The sequence below is a fragment of the Sus scrofa genome, chromosome 18 (assembly GCF_054392235.1).
Source record: "Sus scrofa isolate SSC_HxYL_T2T_F1_AM1 chromosome 18, Sscrofa_HxYL_maternal_Yorkshire_Landrace_v2.0, whole genome shotgun sequence".
NCBI lineage: Eukaryota > Metazoa > Chordata > Mammalia > Artiodactyla > Suidae > Sus > Sus scrofa.
In genome coordinates, this window is record NC_139400.1 from 60,213,199 (window position 1) to 60,234,573 (window position 21,375).

The following is a 21,375-nucleotide window of genomic DNA, read 5'->3' on the forward strand; positions in this document are numbered from 1 at the left end:
TGGGCATTCTTGTCTCATTTAATCTTAGAGGAAAGACTTTCAGCATTTCACCATTGAGAATAATATTAACTGTTTTCTGGCCTTTATTATTTTTGGCCTCATTCATGGCATATGGAAGTTCCCAGGCTAGGGGTCAAATTGGAGCCACAAGCTGCTGGCCTGTGCCACAACCACAGCAGTGCCAGATCTGAGCTGCGTCTGTGACCTACACTGTGGCTCAGGACGATGCTGGATCCTTAACTGGCTAAGCAAGGCCAGGGATTGAACCCACGTCCTCATGGATACTAGTCGGGTTCATTACTGCTGAGTCACGATGGGCATTCCCTTTATTATGTTGATGTACATTTCTTCTATACCTTCTTTATTAAGGGTTTCTATAATGCAAGGATGTGGAATTTTTGCAGATGCCTTTTCTCTTGAGATGATGGTATGATTTTAAACTTTGATTCTCCTAAATCATACTTATTGATTAAATCACATTTATTGATATGCAGATATGGAACCACTCTTGTATCCTGGGAATAAATTTCAGTTGATCATGGTGACCTTTTAATATGCTGTTGAATTGAATTTGCTGGCATTTTGTTGAGAATTTTTACAACCATATTCATGAGATTTGTTGGCCTGTATTTTTCTTGCAGTATGGTATCTGGCTTTGGTATGATGCTGGCCTGATAAAGTGAGTTTGTAAGTTTTTCCTCCTCTTCGGTTGGTTGCCAGAGTTTAAGAAGGGTTGTTAATGCTTTTGGCAAATGTTTGGTAGACTTTACTAATGAAACCAGCTGTTTCTGTTTGTTGTTGTTGTCGATAATAGGAGTCTTTTGATTACTGAAATAATCTGCTTATTCCTCATTGGTCTGCTTAGATTTTCTGTTTCTTCGTGATCCCGTCTTGATAGAGTTTATGTTTCTAGGAGTTTTTCCATTTCATCTAGGTTATCCAGTTTGTTGGCCTGTAATTGTTTATAGTAGTCTCTTCTGATCCTTTGTGTTTATGTGGTTTCAAAACTGTGTTGGATAAAAGTGGTGAGAGTGGACAAATTTGTCTTGTTCCTGGTCTTAGTGGAAATGCTTTCAGCTTTTCACCATTGAGGATGTTAGCTGTGAGTTTGTCATATGTGTCCTTTATTATGTTGATGTAAATTCCCTCTATGCCCACATTCTGGAGGGTTTCAATGGGTATTGGATTTTGTAAAAACTTTTTCTGCACCTATTGAGATGATCATATGGTTTTTATTCTTCATTTCATGGTGTATTACACTTACTGATTTGCAGATGTTGAAAAATCCTTGCATCCCTGGGATAAATCCCACTTTATCATGGTGTATGATCCTTTTAATGTATTGTTGGACTCAGTTGGCTAATGTTTTGTGGAGGATTTTTGTGTCTATGTTCATCAGTGATATTGGCCTCTAATTTTCTTTTTTTTGTGATTTTTTTGGTCCAGTTTTGATCTGGGGTGATAGTGGCCTCATAGGATGTCCTTCCTCTGCAAGTTTTTGGAAGAGTTTCAGAAGGACAGATGTTAATTCTTCTCTAAATGTTTGATTGAATTTGCTTGTGAAGCTATCAGTTTCTGGACTTTTGTTTTTTGGAAATTTTTAAATCACATTTTCAATTTCAGTACTTGAGATTGGCCTATTCATATTTTCTGTTTCTTCCTGGTTCAGTCTTGGAAAGTTGTACCTTTTTAGGGTTTTTTTCCTTCTACTAACTTTGGGTTTCGATCATTCTTCTTTCTGTAGTTGCTTTAGGTATATGGTAGAGCTGTTTGAGATTTTTCTTGTTTCCTGAGTTAAGCTTATATTGCTATAAACTTCCCTCTTAGAAGTGCTTTTGCTGCATCCCAAAGGTTTTGTATTGCTGTATTTTCATCTTCATTTCTCTCTAGGTATTATTTGATTTCCTCTTTAATTTTTTCAGTGATCCATTGATTGTTTAGTAGCATATTGTTTGGTCTATATGTGTTTGTATTTTTTGTAGTTCTTTTCTTGTTGCTGATTTCTAATCTTACTTCGTTGTGGCCAGAAAAGATGCTTGATATGATTTCAGTCTTCTTAAATTTGCTGAGGCTTGGTTTGTGGCCTAGCATGTGATCTATCCTAGAGATGTTCCATGTGCACTTGAGAAGAATGTGTATTCTGCTGCTTTCAGATAGAATGTTCTGTAAATATCATTTAAGTCCATGTGATCTAACATATCATTTAAATCCTCTGTTTTCTTGTTGATTTTCTGTCTGGATGCTCTGTCCATTGCTGTAAGTGGGGTGTTTAAGCCACCTGCTATTATTGTGTTATTGTTGGTTTCTCCTTTTATAGCTGTTAGCAGTTGCATTATATATTGAGTTGCTCCTGTATTGGATGCATATACATTTGCAATTGTTATCTCTTCTTCTTGGGTTGATCCTTTGATCATTATGTAAAGTCCTTTTTTGTCTCTTATGTTTCTACGTCTTGACTTTTGTAAAGATTATTAACTTGACTCTTGCTGCAACAACATGGGGATGGATATATGTCTTTTTGAGTTAATGTTCTCATTTTCTTTAGGTAAGTACTCAGAAGTGGATTCCCAGATCCTATGGTATTTCTGTTTTTAATTTTTTTGTAGAAACTGCATACTGTTTTCCATGGCAGCTAAGCCAATTTTCATTTCTACCAAGTGTGCAGCAGGGTCCCCTTTTTTCCACATCCTCTTCAACATTTTGTCTCTTGTCACTGATAATAAAGCACTTTGAGCTTAATTTGTTCTTTTTTCAGCTCCTTGAGGTGTCTTGCTAGATTTTTTGAAAATTTTCCTGTTTCTTTTTTTTTTTTTTTTTTTGTCTTTTTGCTATTTCTTAGGCCGCTCCCGTGGCATATGGAGGTTCCCAGGCTAGGGGTCGAATCGGAGCTGTAGCCACCGGCCTATGCCAGAGCCACAGCAACGCGAGATCCGAGCCGTGTCTGCAACCTACACCACAGCTCACGGCAACGCCGGATCGTTAACCCACTGAGCAAGGACAGGGACCGAACCCGCAACCTCATGGTTCCTAGTCGGATTCGTTAACCACTGCGCCACGACGGGAACTCCTCCTCTTTCTTAATATAGGCTTTTATTGCCTTTAACTTCCCTAGAACTACTTTTGCTGCATCCTTTTAAGTTCTGTTAAATTATATTTCCGTTTTCACTTGTCTCAGGGTATTGTGAATCCTCTTTTGATTTCTTCTTTGACCATTGATTATTCAGTAGCATGTTGTTTAATCTCTACATAAATATGAATTTTCCAGTTTTGTAGTTGATTTGTAGTTTCATAGCTTTGTGGTCAGAAACAATGCTTGATGTGATTTCATTCTTTTTAGAATTTTAAAGACTTGGTTGTGGCCTAACATATGATCTATACTGGAGAATGTTCTATGTCCACTTGAGAAGAATGTGGATTCTTTTGCTTTTGGATGGATATCCTGTTCATGTCTGAGTCCCATCTGGTTAGCAAGTCATTTAAGGCCAGTGTTTCCTATTATCTGCCTAGATGATCTGTCTGTTGGTGAAAGTGTGGTATTAACATCCCCTGCTGTTGTTGTATTGCTATCATATGATTGTCGCCCTTAGATCTGTTATTATTTGCTTTATGTACTTGCATACTTATATGTTGTAAGAATATAAATATTTACAGATGTTATAGTTTCCTGTTATATCGACCCCCTTTTCACCATGTAATGACCTTCTTTGTTTCTTATTAACATATTTGTCTTCATGCCTATTTTGTCTGATAGAAGTATGGTGTATTTCTTTTGGTCTCATTTGAATGGGTATCTTTTTTTTTTCCCCCCAGTCCCTTCACTTTCAGTTTGTGTTTGTCCCTGTATCTGAAGTGAGTCTCTTGTAGGCAGCATATAGATAGGTCTTTTTTTTTTAATTGACTAACCCCCCCCCCCCCCCCATATGGAAGTGCCTGGGCCAGGGATCAAATCTGAGCCACAGCTGTGACCTACACCACAACTGTGGCAGTGCCAGACCATTAACCCACTGTGCTAGGCTGGGGATTGAACCCATGCCTCAGCAGCAACTTAAGCAACTGCAGAGACAATGCCAGATCCTTAACCACAGTGGGAACTCCAGCCACGCTTTTGATTGGAGAATTTAGTCCATTTACATTTAAGGTAATTGTTGATACGTATGTGCTATTTGCCATATTAAAATTTACTTTCTGGCTGTTTTGTAGAAGCTTTTAAAAATCATATTTCTAGGTCCTATCCTCAAACCCAATGAAATAGAAACTTCATAATTTTCAGAAATCTGCGTAATCTGCTCTGGTGAAAATTGTTACTCTGGTTGAGCTGTTGTCCTATTCAGTGTATTGCTCAGGAGTTCCATCCTGGCTCAGTGGTAACAAACCTGACTAGCATCCATGAGGATGTGGGTTTGATCCCTGGCCTTGCTCAGTGGGTTAAGGATCTGGTGTTGCCATGAGCTGTGGTGTAGGTCATAGATGCGTCTCAGATCCTCTGTTGCTGTGTCTGTGGTGTAGGCTGGCAGCTACAGCTTTTATTCGACTCCTAGCCTGGAAACTTTCATATGCCATGGGTGTGGCCCTAAAAAGACAAACAAACAAAAACCCAACAACAAAAAAAATACTGCTCAGTAACACTGATGTGCTCTGAACCACAGAATGATGTGGGTCGGTTTCTTTCCTACGTGTAGTTCTCTTGCTCTCGTGGATACAAGGCAGTTACTCTCTTCTGCCCAGTTATACCGAGATGTATCATAGTGTCTGATCTCTTAATGAGTCTTTAATACCTAGTTGTGATTTATGTCAGAATATGTTAACAGGTACATCCCAAGATTTCTGCTGCTCCTGCAGTGTGGGCTTGTGAAACTGTGAGCGTAAGTTATTACATGATCTCTAACATGTATTAAAGATCTAAATGTCTCTCTCTCTCTTTTAAGCTTGTGGTGCCAAAATGTAAGGGGGAAAAGGGCAGGAAAACTGAAGGAAACAAATGTAGTATTGTTTTCAAAGGTGGCTTTGCTGGGGCAGTAATGTCAGAAGGCTCCCATGTCGCTTACTGCCTTTAGTTACGGCTTTTGCTGCCTGGCTGTTGTTTTAGAGTCACTTGTATATTCCCCAGTGGAAAATGTGGGCTTTCAGCTCAGTTGTGAAACAAGTATCACATGGATATTAGCAGTTTGCTGTGGTGGAAAGGGCTTGGCACCTGAAGTTTTCAGTTAAGTTCTGATATCCAGTACTTTCCCATTCCTGTTTTTTTTTTTTTTTTTCATTTGTAATTTGGGGCAGTAGGAATACCTGCTAGAGTTTGGAGGATGAGATGGGAGGAGATGATTTGTGTCAAGCACTTAGCCTAGTTGCTAAAGAAATATTAGTTTACAGAATATTAATTCTGTAAGTGCACCTTACTGAAGCCATGTGTTTGGGAATCGTCCATGGACCTTTTCTCCTTTACCTACTGAAGCTCTATCCACTTCATCTCCTTAGTAGCCTTAGGGTGGAAGTGAGCTGTGACCCACATTTTATAACAATTGGGCTTTAATCAGGCAGTAACTAAATCAGTCCTTCAGGACATCAATTCTCTGGTCCCTTTAGTGGTAGTAATCACTTTTGGTTAACTAGAACTGTAAAAGGACTGTACTAATTCTCACTTTTATTGGCAGAATTGGTACTCTTGTCCCAATTTCATAATAAATGTACCAGCATTGGCAGAATTAGTTATCTTAACATTGCTTTAATAAGATAGATAAGTATTTTTTCTCATTTATTTTTATTTTTTATTTTATTTTATTTTCTGTCTTTTTAGGTCCACACCTGCGGTATATGGAGGTTCCTAGGCTAGGAGTGGAGTCAGAGCTGTGGCCGCTGGCCTGTGCCACAGCAATGTCAGATCCGAGCTGCGTCTGCAACCTACACCACAGCTCATGGCAATGCTGGATCCTTAACCCACTGATCGAACCCGCCTTCTCATGGATGCTAGTTGGGTTTGTTTCTGCTGAGCCATGATGGGAACTCCCCATTTATTTTTAAAAATAGTTATTTTTTTTTTAAAGGGCTGCACTTGTGACATACGGAAGTTCCTAGGCTAGGGGTTGAATTGGAGCTTCAGCTGTTGGCCTACTCCACCGTCATAGCAATGCAGGATCCAAGCCATGTCTGCAACCTACACCACAGCTCACGGCAGTGCCTGATCCTTAACCTACTGAACAAGGCCAGGGATTGAACCTGCATCCTTGTGGATACTAGTTGGGATTGTTTCTGCTGAGCTACAATGGGAACTCCCTAAAAATAGGTATTAAGACAGTATAACTTTATTGTTATTTTTATGCTTAGCATTTTCACATATGTAAATTTATAGACATGCAGGATAGTGTAAAGAGTACACTTTGCCCAAACATACTCCTGGGTTCACATCTAGGCTCTGCAGTTTTATTTTATTTTATTTTGTCTTTTTGTCATTTTAGGGCCGCACCCATGGCATATGGAGGTTCCCAGGCTAGGGGTCTAATCGGAGCTGTAGCTGCTGGCCTATACCACAGTCACAGCAACACCAGATCGGAGCCGCATCTGCGACCTACACCACAGCTCATGGCAATGCCAGATCCTTAATCCAGTGACTGAGGCCAGGGATCAAACCCGCAACCTCATGGTTCCTAGTCTGATTTGTTTCCGCTGTGCCACGACAGGAACCCCGGCTCTGCAGTGTTATGACCTCAGTCAAGTTATATATGTTTTCTAGAGTTGCTTTGCCATGTTTTTAAAGTGGGTTGTTACAATTTAATTACGTACAGAGTTGTGATAATCATTAAAAGATAAATTTAAATGAAAACGCAAAAGGCTGAGAAAATCCAGGATCCTCTTCAAGAACAGAGTGGAATAACTTGTTTTCTTAGCTCTCCATATTTTTTAATGAAAATTAAGCTGCATTAATAAAGACAGTGTTCTGTTGATGCAGGAATATATTATACTTTTGGCTCAGCAGATCAGTGGAACAGAATAAGGAATACAGAAATAGGCGTATTGTATTTAGATACTTGGCTTATGGGAAAAGCGGCACGTGGAGCAGTGGAGATGCGGTATTTCCGTAAGTGGTGCTAGAGCAGCCTGTATATTCACATGGAACAAAGTGAACCAAGACCGCTGTCTCACACCACACTCCGTTTCTCAGTGGTTGTAGATCTGCTTGTAAAGGCAAAAGAATAGATACTTTGGGAGAAAACATAGGAAAATATGCATGCGGCTTGGAGTATGAAATTTTCTTAAGTAGGACGCAAAAAGTATTAATTATGAAAGACAGATTAGAAGTTGGATTTTATTAAAATCAGGAACTTCTGTTTATCGAAATTCAGCTTTAAGGAGTTCCATGGTGGGTCAGTGGGTTAGGGATCTATCTATTGTAGCGTGGGTTGCTGCCGTAGCATGGGTTTGATCCCTGGTCTGGGAACTTCTGAATGCCGTGGCACAGATGGGAAAAAAAAAATCCAACTTTAAGAGAGTGAGAGGCAAGCCACAGAGGGGGGAAGGTATTTGCAGCATTCTGACAGAGGGTTCTTCCATCTGGACTGAGGCATGTAAGTCTCACCTCCTTGCTGGCTTCTAAGCTCCCTTTTAGAGAGCTCTGTTAGCGGTACTTCATTTTGATTTTCCTTTCTCAAGGTATGTGGAATGAATAAAGGCATAACAGGATTCAGAACACTGAGGGAACAGGCCTCGGGGTGTGCTCTGCTCCAGGGGGCTTCCTGGGTGAGCAATGAGGCCACATGGGCACATGGCAGGAGATCAGTAAGGGGTGCCTGGTTTGGGATCCCCAGAGCAAACTCGGACTTGAACCTTGGCTCTCTCACCTCTTGGTTTTGTGTTTTTGCCTCATCTCTAAAATACGGGTAGTTAACAGAACTCACCATGCAGGGTTGGGACTAGTGAAATGATGTAGACTAGTATTTGGCTGCAGGAGATCTTCAGTCTAGTGGGGTCCCTACAGAGCAGTGAGAAAAAACCCAATAGAAGGTTCCCTGGTGGCTCAGCAGTTAAGGATCCTGCATTGTCAGTGTTGTGGCTCTGGTTACTGCTGGGGTAGGCCTGATCCCTAGCCCAGGAACTTCTGCATGCCGCAGCTGCAGCCAAAAAAAAGCCCAATAGAAGAATGAGTGAGAAACTTGAACAGGCATTTCGCCAAAAGGATGTCCAAATGCCCAGTAAAAATAAGAAAAGGTGCTCAACACCACACGTCAGTAGAGAAATGAACTTAAAACCATAATGACGCATAAGCACTGCACACCTACCTGCACGTGACATTGAAAGGACTAACAGTGGAGAGTTTGCGCTGATATCAGCAAGGAAATTCTCCTTCGCTGTTGGTGAAATGCAAATTGGTACTGCCCCTTTGGTAAACCAGTTGGGAGTGTCAAAGCCGAAAGTATGCCGACTTCACGACCCTGCCGTTCCACTCCTCACCGAAGTGGTTCGTGATGGGCAGCCAGACGGTAAGTATGTGCATGTTTGTAGCACATTATTTGGTCCTCATATTGGGGAACTAGAGAAAATATGCATCAGCAGTGCGTGCAGTAGGATAGGAATTCCTGCTGCGGCTCAGCAAGTTAAGGACCCGACAGTTGTCTCTGAGGATGTGGGTTCGATCCCTGGCCTCACTCAGTGGGTTAAGGATCCGGCGTTGCTGTAAGCTGCGGTGGAAGTTGCAGATGTGGCTTGGATCCCGTGTTGCCGTGGCTGTGGTGTAGGCCAGCTGCTGCAGCCTAGACTCCATCCCTAGCCTGGGAACTTCCATCTGCTGCGGGTGCGGCTGTGAAAAAGAAAAACCAAAAAACCCCTAATATAGTAGGTTAGTGAATTGTTATATGTCCCTGGCTGGAAATACAATAGTATAAATGAAAATGAACAAACTCAGCTCACACGACAAAGTGGATGGACCTCAGAAGCAGTGCTGAGCAAAAGAACTCACGTGGTGACGACTGCACACCCTGTGGTTCCAGGGTTTGGAAATCACGATAGTTGCCCTTGAGAGGAGAGGGCTTAATTGTCAAGAGGGATCCGGAAGGGACTGTCGGGGTGCTGGCAGCGCCCTCTGTCTAGACCTCCGTGGTGGTCATAGGGGTGCTTGCTTTGTTCTTATTTATTTATTTATATTTTTGTCTTTTTAGGGCTGCACCACTGGTACATAGAGGTTCCCAGGCTAGGGGTCTAATCGGAGCTGTGGCCGCCGGCCTACGCCACAGCCGCAGCAACACCAGATCTGAGCCGCGTCTGCAACGTACACCACAGCTCACGGCAACGCTGGATCCTTAACCTACTGATCGAGGCCAGGGATGGAACCCACAACCTCATGGTTCCTAGTCGGATTCATTTCCGCTGTGCCACGACGACACCTCTGCTTTGTTCTAATTTATTAAGCTGAACATTTATGCTTTGTGTGCTTTTCTTGTGTGCAAATTCAACAGAAGAATGAAACCACCGTGCTTTATATTTATAATGCCCAGTAAATATTCAGGATGAGAGTGTCCTTCTTCGCTCTCATCTCCATTGGGAGCGTTTGCATATGTCCTTTAATTAATAATCAACTTTGGCCTTGGTGTTTACTTATAAATTTGAAGTCTTTAATGATAAGGCAATTTTAGCCAGTACACTTAGAGAAAGTGACTTTGCCCTTGAAAATTCAGATGCTCCAGTTTTTGTGTGACCTACAAACAGTATATTTTAAAGATGACAGAAGTGTAATGAGACTCTCTTATGACACATGTTGTTTTAATTTTCATTGTAAAAAAGTCATAAATAGTTGAAGCTGTCGCTTTACTGGGTACTTTTTCCTATTGTTTCAACCTTATTTTTTTAACCCAAGAGGTTTGCGATTTTACAAAAAGTTAGGTACATTCTCTGTTAACTTTTAAGTTTTAATACATTTATTTTTCTAAGTGTAATTGGAATATTGTTTTGAATTTTTTCTTTTTTGTCTTTTTAGGGCCGCACCTGTGGCTTATGGAGGTTCCCCGGTGAGGAGTCGAATCAGGGATGTAGCCGCCAGCTTATGCCACAGCCATAGCAATGCCAGATCTTATCAGGACCTGCAACCTGTACCACCGCTCATGGCAATGCCAGACCCTTAACCCCCTGATGCCAGGGATCGAATCTGCGGCGTCATGGATACTAGTCAGATTAGTTTCTGCTGAGCCATGGTGGGAACTCCTGTTCTGAATTTTTCTAATTGTTGAATATTTACAAGTTCATTATTGACTTTTAGGATTATCATTTACATCATACTTGATTAAACTCATTGATTCTGTGTTAATAATTTTGAGTAATTTCTTTGTATTATCTTCCTATACAGTCATATCAGTTATATCAACTAGCATTAATAATGGTGATTTTGGAGTTCCCGTCGTGGCGCAGTGGTTAACGAATCCGACTAGGAACCATGAGGTTGCGGGTTCGGTCCCTGCCCTTGCTCAGTGGGTTAATGATCCGGCGTTGCCGTGAGCTGTGGTGTAGGTTGCAGACGTGGCTCGGATCCCGCGTTGCTGTGGCTCTGGTGTAGGCTGGTGGCTGCAGCTCCGATTCAACCCCTAGCCTGGGAACCTCCATATGCCGCTGGAGTGGCCCAAGAAATAGCAACAACAAAAAGACAAAAGACAAAAAAAAAAAAAAAAAAAAAATGGTGATTTAAAAATTTTTTCCTCTTTTTAAAAAATATCTTGGAGTTCCCGTCGTGGCGCAGTGGTTAATGAATCCCACTAGGAACCATGAGCTTCGGTTTCGGTCCCTGCCCTTGCTCAGTGGGTTAAGGATCCGGCGTTGCCGTGAGCTGTGGTGTAGGTTGCAGATGCGGCTCGGATCCCGCGTTGCTGTGGCCCTGGCGTAGGCCAGCGGCTACATCTCCTAATAGACCCCTAGCCTGGGAACCTCCATATGCCGCGGGAGCGGCCCAAGAAATAGCAAAAAGACAAAAAAAAAAAAATCTTAATCACACCAGCATTCCTATTACCGTTAGGTCATCTTTATTTAGTCCGATCCCCTCTCTCCTCATGCTTTTTAAAAATAAGTAACATTTCTCTGTATTTTCTCCACTAAATTTAAGTGATACCCTTTTCTGGATTGTGCTTTAACCCTTGAATTCTTGGAAAGGCTCATAGGGTAAATAAGGGGCTCAAGCCAGAATTTAAACGAGTTCAAGGCATAAATGATAAAGGGTCACTGAAGATGCCAGTAGTACTGCGTACCTTTTAGCTTTTGAGTCAAAATACTCTAAGCATTATATAAAAGAGATTTTCTTTCCAGTGATATAAAAGGTGAAAAATTTTCTCTACTTTTATTTCATACTTTTTTCTTTAAAAGTAATTTAGTGGTGAAAAAGTATTTTAACTTAGGAAAAGGATTTTTCAGTCATCTATTGCTCTAAGCCTACATAAGCTTTTTGGTTTTATTGGTATCTTTCTTTGGTAGAAATGAAAAGGGGTGAGGTAGGCAGGCTATGTCGGCATAAGCTCATTACTGCTGTTAACCAAATGATACGTTAGCCCTTATTATGATTTCTGTGAGGTGAGGACCTCTGAGAGCCTGAATATTCCTTACCTAGTAGAGAGAGACGCGTTCTGGGTACAGAGGCCAGCGTTCCTAGGCTTCGTTTTCTTAACTCAGTACATTTTGAAAATGGTAAAGAACATTTGTCATCCCATTTGTAAAAGTGGAACTGTTGTACAAAAGGCAGCAAGATCAGTGTGCGCTTGAATATTAAAACTATAAATTTAAGGTTTTTACCCTCATTTATGTAGGGATCATCCTATGTTTTGGAAAGCTTAGCAGGGCTTCTCTGCCAGTTTTTTTCTCTGATGTTACCAGAAATTACATTTGCATCTGAGGCCAGAATTAGTTAGAATGTGGGTCTAAAAACTTTTTCCATGAGACAAGTCTGGCTACTCTCAGAGTCTTGCTTTTTTGTTGTTTTACTCTGGAAAATTTCATACATACACAGAATTGGAGAGCACAGCATAAACATACACCCATGTATCTAAGACTCAGATTTGACAATTCCAAAAGCTTCCATTTGCTGGAATGCAATTACTGATTGGAGGTTATACATTATTTGTTGTGGTCCATACATTCTTCTCCAATTTAAAGAATAAATTTGCCCCCAGATGATGCTAAGTATTTAGCACCTAATTTGGGCAAAATCCATCAAATCATAGAGCATCCTGGATTTGCTGCTATAGTCTTGTTTTTTTTTTTTTTTTTTTTTTTTCTTTTTTGGCTGTCCTATGGCATATGGAATTCTTGTGCCAGGGATCATGTCTGCCCCGAAGTTGCCACCTGTGTAGCACTGCAGCAACACTGGATGGTTTAAGCCACTGGGCCAGGACCAGGGATTGAACCTGTCTCTTTGGCACTGCAGAGATCCTGCCCATCCTGTTGTACCACAGCGGGAACGCCTAGTCCTTAATTTACTTACTTATTGCTTTTTTTAAGGGCCGAACCTGTGGCATATGGAAGTTCCCAGGCTAAGGGTCGAATCGGAGCTATAGCTGCCAGCCCACACCACAGCCACAGTCATGCAGGATCCAAGCTGCATCTGTGACCTACACCACAGCTCATGGCAACGCCAGATGCTTAACCCACTGAACGAGCCCAGGAATGGAACCTGCATCCTCATGGATATTAGTCGGTTGAGCCACAAGGGGAATTCTAGTTCCTTTTTTTTTTTTTGTCTTTCTAGGGCTGCACCCACGGCATATGGAGGTTCCCAAGCTAGGAGTCTAATCGGAGCTGTAGCCACTGGCCTATGCCACAGCCACAGCCACCCCAGATCAGAGCCATGTTTGCCACCTACACCATAGCTCACGGCATCGCCGGATCCTTAACCCACTCGGAGAGGCCAGGGATTGAACCTGCGTCGTCATGGATACTAGTCAGATTCATTTCGGCTGAGCCATGGCGGGAACTCCCGGAACTCCTAGTCTTGATTTTTGTTTAGTGAGGGACACTGAAGAGGTGGTAGTTGTTTTTGCTTGCCTTAAAGCACTTACAAAGAGATGTTAAATATGCAAATATACTTAACATAGATCTACCAGATGAAGAATCAAAAGGGCAGACCAAAAATGTACCTAAAATAGTCCCATGTCCAGGCATTTGTGTATTTGAGAAGTTAGGCTGACTCTTGTCATGCCCTAGGAATTCCCTACCTCCTGCCTCATTTCTCTTTCGATGTATTTCTCAAATGCCTTTGGACATGACTTCCAAGCTAGCTCTCGTTCTGGGGCGATGGTGTCTGTGATATGCTAATTGGGTGGTAGGATGTTAACAGCATTCTAAACAGGTGCGGTCTTTTTTGTAAGATATCAAATAAGTTTCCGTCTAGGACATACTGAACCAGTTAAAACATTTCTAACTGAGTTGTTTAAACTTTCTTTTTTGTGGCTGTGACAGTGGTGCTGCTGTGGTCAAGAGTCAAGTGGAAATCTAGGCAGTCTTTCAAGACTGGAAACTATCAGGAGCATATATAAAACACACCCATGCTAATTAGTGCTTAGAGAAAATTTTCACTTTTAAACAAATAATAGGTTGACTCTGCACATCCCACAGTCCACTTTAAACAGACACAATTAACTCTGTAATTGATAAAGTGAATAAGAACTTTGAGTCAAGTCATAATAACCACTCTGGTTACATCTAGAAAGGTGCGTCGGCTGTCTCCTCTCAGGACCGGATGAACCCTGCGCGCTCCGTTGTTGTGCTGCTTGTAAAATTCACCCAGTGAGGGCGGATGGGACTTCCGCGTTTGATGCTGGGGCACAGAGTGCAGGGATCTCACCTTGACGGGTGGATTCTCTTGTGAGTGTCTCCATTCATGTCTCTCTCTCCCACTCCTGTAGTTTAATGAAGGCAGTCAAGATGTAATTGTGTCTTTCCTAACCTACCCTGCTGTGAGTTTTCCCAAGCTCCTGAGGTCTCTTTGGTGCTGAAAGCAAGCCCTGGGGGATTTGAAACTTTCCGGGGACAGTTGCAAAAACATTGTTGCTAATTGAATGTGGGAGTGGTGAGGACTTGTGACATTCAAGCGTGCAGACGCTTTTCAGCGTGGATCCATCAGGCCTCATACAGATGGAACATTTGTGTGCAGAAGTGTGTGTTCAGGGCGCCCTCCAAGCAGTATCTAACTGCCAAGGTTATTTATTTATTTTTGGTCTGGGAGGCGATTAGTAGGATGTTGCCTTATTTATTTATTTTTTTGAGGGGGGGCGCACCCGAGGCACATGGAGGTTCCCAGGCTAGGGGTCCAATCAGAGCTACAGCCGCCGGCCTACGCCACAGCCCCAGCAACGCCAGATCCTTAACCCACTCATCGAGGCCAGGGATCGAACCTGCAGCCTCTGGTTCCTAGTCAGATTCCTTTCCAAGGTGCCATGACAGGAACTCCAAGGTTGGTTATTTAATCAGTAACAGCTGATAATGGGCTTTTAAAGCACATTTTAGTTTAGATTCGTGTCCTTGGAAACCAAGTACTCAACCAAGTACAAATCACAAGTATAGCGAATTATTGGAGTTCCCGGCGTGGCTCAGTGGCGGTAACGAATCCGACTAGGAACCATGAGGTTGTGGGTTCGATCCCTGGCCTCGCTCAGTGGGTTAAGGATCCGGTGTTGCTGTGAGCTGTGGTGTAGCTTGCAGACGTGGCTCGGATCCTGCGTTGTTGTGGCTCTGGCATAGGCCAGCAGCTACAGCTCCTAATAGACCCCTAGCCTGGGAATCTCCATGTGCTGCGGAAGCGGCCCAAGAAATGGCAAAAAGACAAAAAAACCCAAAAAACATAGAAAAACAAGTATAGCAAATTATTGATGATTCCCGCTGTGTAGCCACTAACACAGTTTATAGAAATAGTTAGCATGATAGAATTGTTCATGTGCTAATCGACTCGTCATTTTTGGCTCATGGCTGCCTAGTGAATCAACTTTTTCTTTAAGCCTTCACTATGATGATAAAGCAGGTTTTGCGTTGCCTTTGGTCCTGTGATTCTCAAAGGTTCTGTATAAATACTAGTGGGAGGCAGGTGTTCAATATCAGGATGGTAGAGCAAGTCATGTGGCTACAGAAACCATAGCATGGGCAGGTTTGTCGATTATACCAGTCAGTTGGGTTTATGCCTTTGCACCTGCAAATCATTTGTCAATTTTCACATCTGAGATTTTTAAAATCATTTTGCTTATGAGAGCAAGTTGGTTGTGTTGATGTCAGTGAAATTAATCTGTCTGATTTATCTAAGGGCGAAACCTTAGTTTTTCATATTGTATGTGAGTTTTCTTCCTGGCAAACATTAGTTTTCCTAGAGATTATATTTTGATGTTCCTGGATTTTTATCCTGTATTATTCTAATTAATAAGTGATCTTAAGGGGAATTTTTCTTCTGAGTTCAAGTTGCACAGGCCCTTGCTAGTTTAGTAAAAGATCTAAGAAAGCGGAAGAGACGGCCCTGGCCCTACCCAAGGCCCTGAGTGAAAGAGCAGGTACTATCTCTCTGCCTTGAGTGCAGTCATCTGTACCGCCCGGGGTTGTTCGAAGCCCACGTGAGCCTCGGGGTCTGCTTCAAAGTGCATTTCCACTTCACAACCCTCCCTAGGGCTGTACTTGTGTGGTAGTGCTCACAGATGGTTAATATTTACATAGAAATGTGCCATTTGAAGGTCTCTTGAGAGAGTGGAAGCTGAGGTGGACCATGCAGTGGGATGGCAGCTCTGCCTCTTCTCATGGAATTCCGGAGTTTTCGGAAAAGCCCTGGCAGCCTTACCATTCCTGGCCATCGTTACTTATGAAATTAGGAAAATGTGACAGTGTAGTCATATAACTTTTCTTAGAACGTAATATGCGTTATTAAAATCGTTGTAAGATTACAGAGGAATTTAGAGACTGGCATAACAAATTCCGTATAGACATCATCTGCCTCTGTCAGATTATGGCGTTTCTCGTACTTGACAGGCTTTTCTTTTTTCAGAAATAAAATGGATACAGTTGAAGCATCCTGTGTAATCCTCCCTGAGTCTTTTTTTCTCTTCTTCCCTTCCTCCTCAGAGGTAACCACTTGATATATAAATATGGTTACATGCAAGACAGATTCATTTTCCATGTTTTCAATATATATACATATAGGTACACATGCAGCATCATACTGTAATACGTATCCTTCTGCAGGTGGCTTTTCATTTGTTCAGCATTGTGTTTTTTAACTATAAGCATGTTGGTATTTGTAGCTTGGTCATTTGCTTTAGCTCTTCTACAGGACTCCATTATATGCGTCTATCACACTTTGTAAGTTACACGTTGGTAGCTATTTAGGTTTCTGGTTGTTTTGCATTTACAAACAATGTGGAAGTGAGTATTCTTGCAAGGGCCTCCTGTGTGCTGTGAGCGAGTTGCTCTTGGCTCTTGCTAGAGTCTAGGGTATATACGTGGAAGTGCAGTTGCTGGGTTGATGTGTACATGCAGCTTCGGCTTTTCTAGGCAGTGCCAGATTGTTCTCTAAAGTATTGCATTAATTTAAACTCTTACCACTGCACCGGTGTATAAAATTTTCTGTTCCATGTTCTGATGATTCTTAGTTTTGTCAGAATTAAATTCTTGGCATATTATTGGTATGTAATGGCTTTTCATATTGTTCTAAGTTGCATTTTCCTAATTATTAATGAGCGTAGGTGCTATTCATTTGTTCGGTGGATAAACTGAGTACAGCTAATGACAGAGTCCCGTGTGCTTACATTCTAGTGTAGGAAGGAGGAAAGCTGGTAGACAAGAAAATGCGTAGTGTTTGGGGTGGTAGTTAGGGCTGTGGAGAGCGAGAAGAGAGCAAGTACCTTGCGGGAACAGGAGGAAGAACAGTCCAGGCAGAGGGAGTGCAAAACTGAAAAGACCCTTGTGTGTGACATGTTCACACAGCAGCAAGGAAGCCAGGGCAGCTGGAGCAGAGTGAGGGCGTGGAGAATGGATACTGATCCTTCTAGGCCATTGTAGAGGCTTGAGTGTGCGTACCGTCTGAAATTGCAGGATTTTGCCATCCTCTTATTCAGGCTTTAAAAGGCTCCTCAGAGTGTTGTGATGTTGAGGGAACCCTGTGAGAGAGGCAGAGGGAAGAAGCAAGGAGACTCATTCGAAAGGTGTCAGATAACTCAGCCAAGAGGCAGTGGTTGCTTAGTCCAGGTGGAGATGGAAGCCATGAAAAGTGTTTGCGGACTGGGTCTGTTTGCAACAGAGTCAGCAAGAAGTGCTGATGTGTTAGATGTGGAATGAGAGAGAAGGTGCAGCGTTTTTGGCCGGAAAAACTGGAAGACTAGAGTTGCCGTTCATTGAGAGGGGTCTGTAGGAGAAGCCAGTTGGGGAGGAGAGAGAATTCAGGAGTTCGATTTTGAACAAGCAAGTTCTCGGGGCCTCCTCGGCGTTTCGGTTAAGATGTTGACCAGCCAGGTAGATGCGCGAGTCTGGATTTGAGCTGAGCCAGGATGTGAGCGTAGAGGAGAGGTTGAAGTCGTGAGATTGGATGAAGGGATGCGTGTGGAGAGAGGAAGTCCAGGAAGGGCCCGGGGCCAGAACAGTGTTGAGATGTCGGGGAGATGCAGCTACCAACCAGAGGGCCTGAAAATGAGTGCTCAGTAAGGACGAGGAGAACCAGAGTGAGCACTGTGCTGGAAGCCTAGCGTGGACCCTGTTTCAAAGGAGGACTGGTTGGTGGCATCAGATACGCTCTGAAAAGTCGAGTCAAGTGAGTGCGGAGACTTGACCTTTGGTTATGACAATGTGGAGGTGGTTAAAGACTTTCACAGGAGCTTTTTCTGTGGAGTAGCGAGGAGGTAAAGACCAGATTGGGTATCCCTCAGAGGGCGGGAAGACAGGAATTGTAGATAACCAAAATAGACTCTCTTATTTTTTTTTATTTTTTTTTTAGTGCTGCACCCATGGCATATGGAGGTTCCCAGGCTACGGGTTGAATCAGAGCTGCAGCTGCCAGCCTACACCACAGCCACAGCCACGCGGGATCTGAGCCCTGTCTGCGACCTACACCACAGCTCACGGCAGTGCTGGCTCCTTCACCCACTGAGTGAGGCCAGGGATTGAACCTGTGTCCTCATGGATAATAGATTTATTTCTGCTGAGCCATGAAGGGGATTCCGAAATTGACATCTCTGAAGAATGTCTCTCAACAGAGGAATGGAGAAATGGGACTATTCCCGGAAGAAGACATGGGATTAAGAGACTTTTTTTTCCAAAGATGGGAGCGATTATAGTGTATTTGATGCTGATCTGAACAGTAAAGAGGAATTGACGAAGCAGGAGAGAGAGGGGGAATTGCTGGCCTGCGATTGAGTAGATGAAGAGAGGTAGCATCTAGCATACAGTGGGGACATTGGTTTTAGTAGGAGCACAGGCCCTTCTTCCTTAGTGGCAGAGGGAAGGCAAGAGTACTTTGGCACAAATGCAGGTCGCCTGATAAGATTCTGATTGCTCGCATTTTCTCAGTGAATTAGGAAGCGAGGTCATATTCTGAGCCCTAGAAGGGGAAGGAGACAGAGAAGTGAGAAGAGAGGAGAAGGGGTGGGCTGCTCATTCAGGAGGCTAGAGAAATGGTCTTTGACCATTGGAGTTGGAGTCAGTGGCCACGGGCATAGTGGGGTCAGCCAGCAGAGTTAGAAAGTGTACCTGTGCAGGTAAGGTAGGGGTCGGGTTTATCTGGGATTGGGGTTTGTCTGGTGTTGTTATAGAAGAAGGGGGGCAAGATAGTTCTGGGAGGGTTTAAAAGAGGAGGCTCGTAATGATGGACCATGGGCTCTAGGTTGGGTGAAGGACAGTGAAAAGGGGGTAGGATCAAGGGATTGTAGAACTGGGGTTTAAAACACTGGAGTAAAGATATTTGAGGAAGTGAGTTGAAAAAAAAAGGGGGTGGCTGGAGGGAGAGTAGCCTGCTGGCAATGGAGATGGTGGAGGGGGCAAGGTATTGGTAATGACAAGTTCCAGGCCACGACTGGGAATGAGTAGCCGCTCAAGTGAGGAACCGGCTTCTGAGAGGCGAGGATGTCAGGGCCGTCTGTGCAGACACTGAAGTCATTCGCATTTCGTTTCTAGGAATTTATCCACTTCTTCTAGGTTGTCAGACTCGTCGGTATATGACTGTTCACAGCAGCCTCTTACGACCCTTTATGTTTCCGCGGCATCGGTAGCAGCATTTCTTCTTTCGTTTCTGGTGTTATTTCTTCTTCTTTTTCTTGGTAAGCCTAGCTGAAAGTTTGTCAGTTTTCTTTATCTTTTCAAGAACCATCGATATTTTCCATGGCCTTTTTAGTCTTTCTTTATTTCTGCCCTGATCTTTCTTTCTTTCCTTCTAGACACTCTGGGCTTCATTTCGTCTTCCTTTTCTAGTACCTTGAGCTGTGATGTTCGGTTGTTCACTTGAGATTTTTCTTGTTTCTTAATGTAAACATTCATGCCTTTGATGAACTTCCCTCTGAAAACTGCTTTTGCTGCATCCTTTAAGTTTAGGTATTTTTTTTTCCCCCATTGGCTTTTGTCTCGAGGTACTTTTTTATTTCTTAAATGATCATGCATTTTGATAAGAACAGTATTGAAGAGAGTGTCACAGCCAGGACCTAAATCTTTAAAGAATGAAGTTGGGGGGTGTCATTTTGATAACTGCGACAGGAGAATTAGGGGTGACGTGGTCTGATAACGTGAGATGGAAAGCTAGAGTTTTATAAAGGGAGCAGGTGGTACAGCAGTTTGGATGTGGCAGCAAGAAATAAGAACATCTACCCTGTCTCCAGCCTAGTGGGAAAAAGTGTGTGAGGATAAAGATGGATTGAAGAGGGCTGCAGGAGAGCCAGGTTTCACTTGGCAGTGGCTTTGAACCCTGACTGCACTTTTAAATCACTAGGGAGGGCTTGTAAACACACGATTTCCTGGGTCCCAGTCCCTCGAGAATCTGACTCAGATAGTCTGAGGTGGAGCTCAGGCTTAGGTAATTTTTTTTTTTTTTTTTTAAACTCCCAAGAGATTGTATGTGCAGCAAGGGTTGTGTCCCACGCAGGAATGTCTGAGAAAAGGTTGAGTAATTGGGGAGGATAAATGTTGCCAAGGGTGTAGGGAGAGGGTGCCGGAGTTCGAGAGGGGTGGGGCCTCTCTTCAGAGTTCACTGGCCTTTTGAGTTTCTGTGGCTTTGCCTTTTCGTACCCATTACTCTTTTTTCCTCCGGGTGAATGTTTGATTTTGCTTTGGTTGGAGCTTGTTTCTGAAGTACTGTGTGAATACTGAAATGTGCCTTGCACACCTGCAGCGTCGTGTAAGGAGCACCCGGCCAAGAAACCAGCATTGCTGGCATCCAGATGCCACACTGGTGCCTCCCATCCCTTCTGTCCCCTCTACGAGGGAAGATTTGATTTTTTAAAGGATCTTCTGCCGCCTGCCTCGAACAACAGATTTCATATCAAAGTGTACTGGCTTCAGGTTGTGTGGTAAACCTCAGTGGTCCCAGCCATGATACTTGGTACGTAGAAAGTTGCTTGAAAATCCAAGATGGCAGCTTGTCATCTGAAAATTGGCCTGGCCGTGCATTGTAGTTGAAGACACGTAAGAGACCACGTCTTTTCGGCCTTCTGTCTCCTTAGCTCTTCACCTGCAGGACTGGAAATGAGCTGTCTTGGCAAGTGGAAACGTGCTGTAGGTGACAGGGCCTCACCTGGTTAGCCAGGACCTGCCTGATTGTAGGTCTGAGTCTAGGGTTAGGGCTTGCAAAACAGCCACAGGCCAGGCTTGAGTCAGGGGAGAGCTCTGAGGAGTGCTCCCCGTGGTTTTTCTAAACTGGAAAATATGTTGAGTAGATCTAAATGGCCAGCTTCTGCTTTTTGGCAGCTTAATTTCCAAGATTTTGACCATTGCTGTTAAAAAATAGTACTAACAAAAGCTGGATCTATAGAATGAACAGTGCAGTGAACTGAATTTTTCATTTCTTTTCAGGAAGCTGGAAAGCAAAAGCTGGTCGGGCATCACGGTGAAGCGTTTTATTGTTTTTAGGAACAGGAAATACCAGTTTCTCTTATTTTAGCTACACTTTTAGCATCTGTTGAAAAATTGCTCTAATTGAGAATAACATCACAAATATTAAGGACCGATGGAGAAAAAAATGGCAAGGACAAAACTACTACTTGCTTGCTTTCAAATAATCACATTGTTTCCACATTCTCTAAAATTCTTTGAAATTTAGATGAGTACAGTATCAGAATATTGTTATAGTTAATGTATCAGTAACTTAGTAACATTAAGTTTCTTGGGTGAAATATTTTCATTCTCATGTCAGTTTGCTGCTCTGTGATGTGTGACAGTGAGTAAAGACCGCTGAGAATGTTGAGTGGCCGTATG

The 21,375-nt window shown here is 42.9% G+C and overlaps 1 protein-coding gene and 1 long non-coding RNA gene across 22 annotated transcripts in view; both read left to right on the forward strand.

Moving 5' to 3' along the window:
* COA1 (cytochrome c oxidase assembly factor 1) overlaps positions 1–21,375 on the forward strand; it is a 123,881-nt gene that overhangs the window by 32,222 nt on the left and 70,284 nt on the right. The gene's annotated exons all lie outside the window — the stretch shown is intronic.
* LOC146395093 (uncharacterized) lies at positions 3,492–8,195 on the forward strand. The gene is made up of 3 exons (XR_014834348.1): positions 3,492–4,291; positions 5,966–6,061; positions 6,473–8,195. It is a non-coding gene; the product is annotated as an uncharacterized LOC146395093 (long non-coding RNA).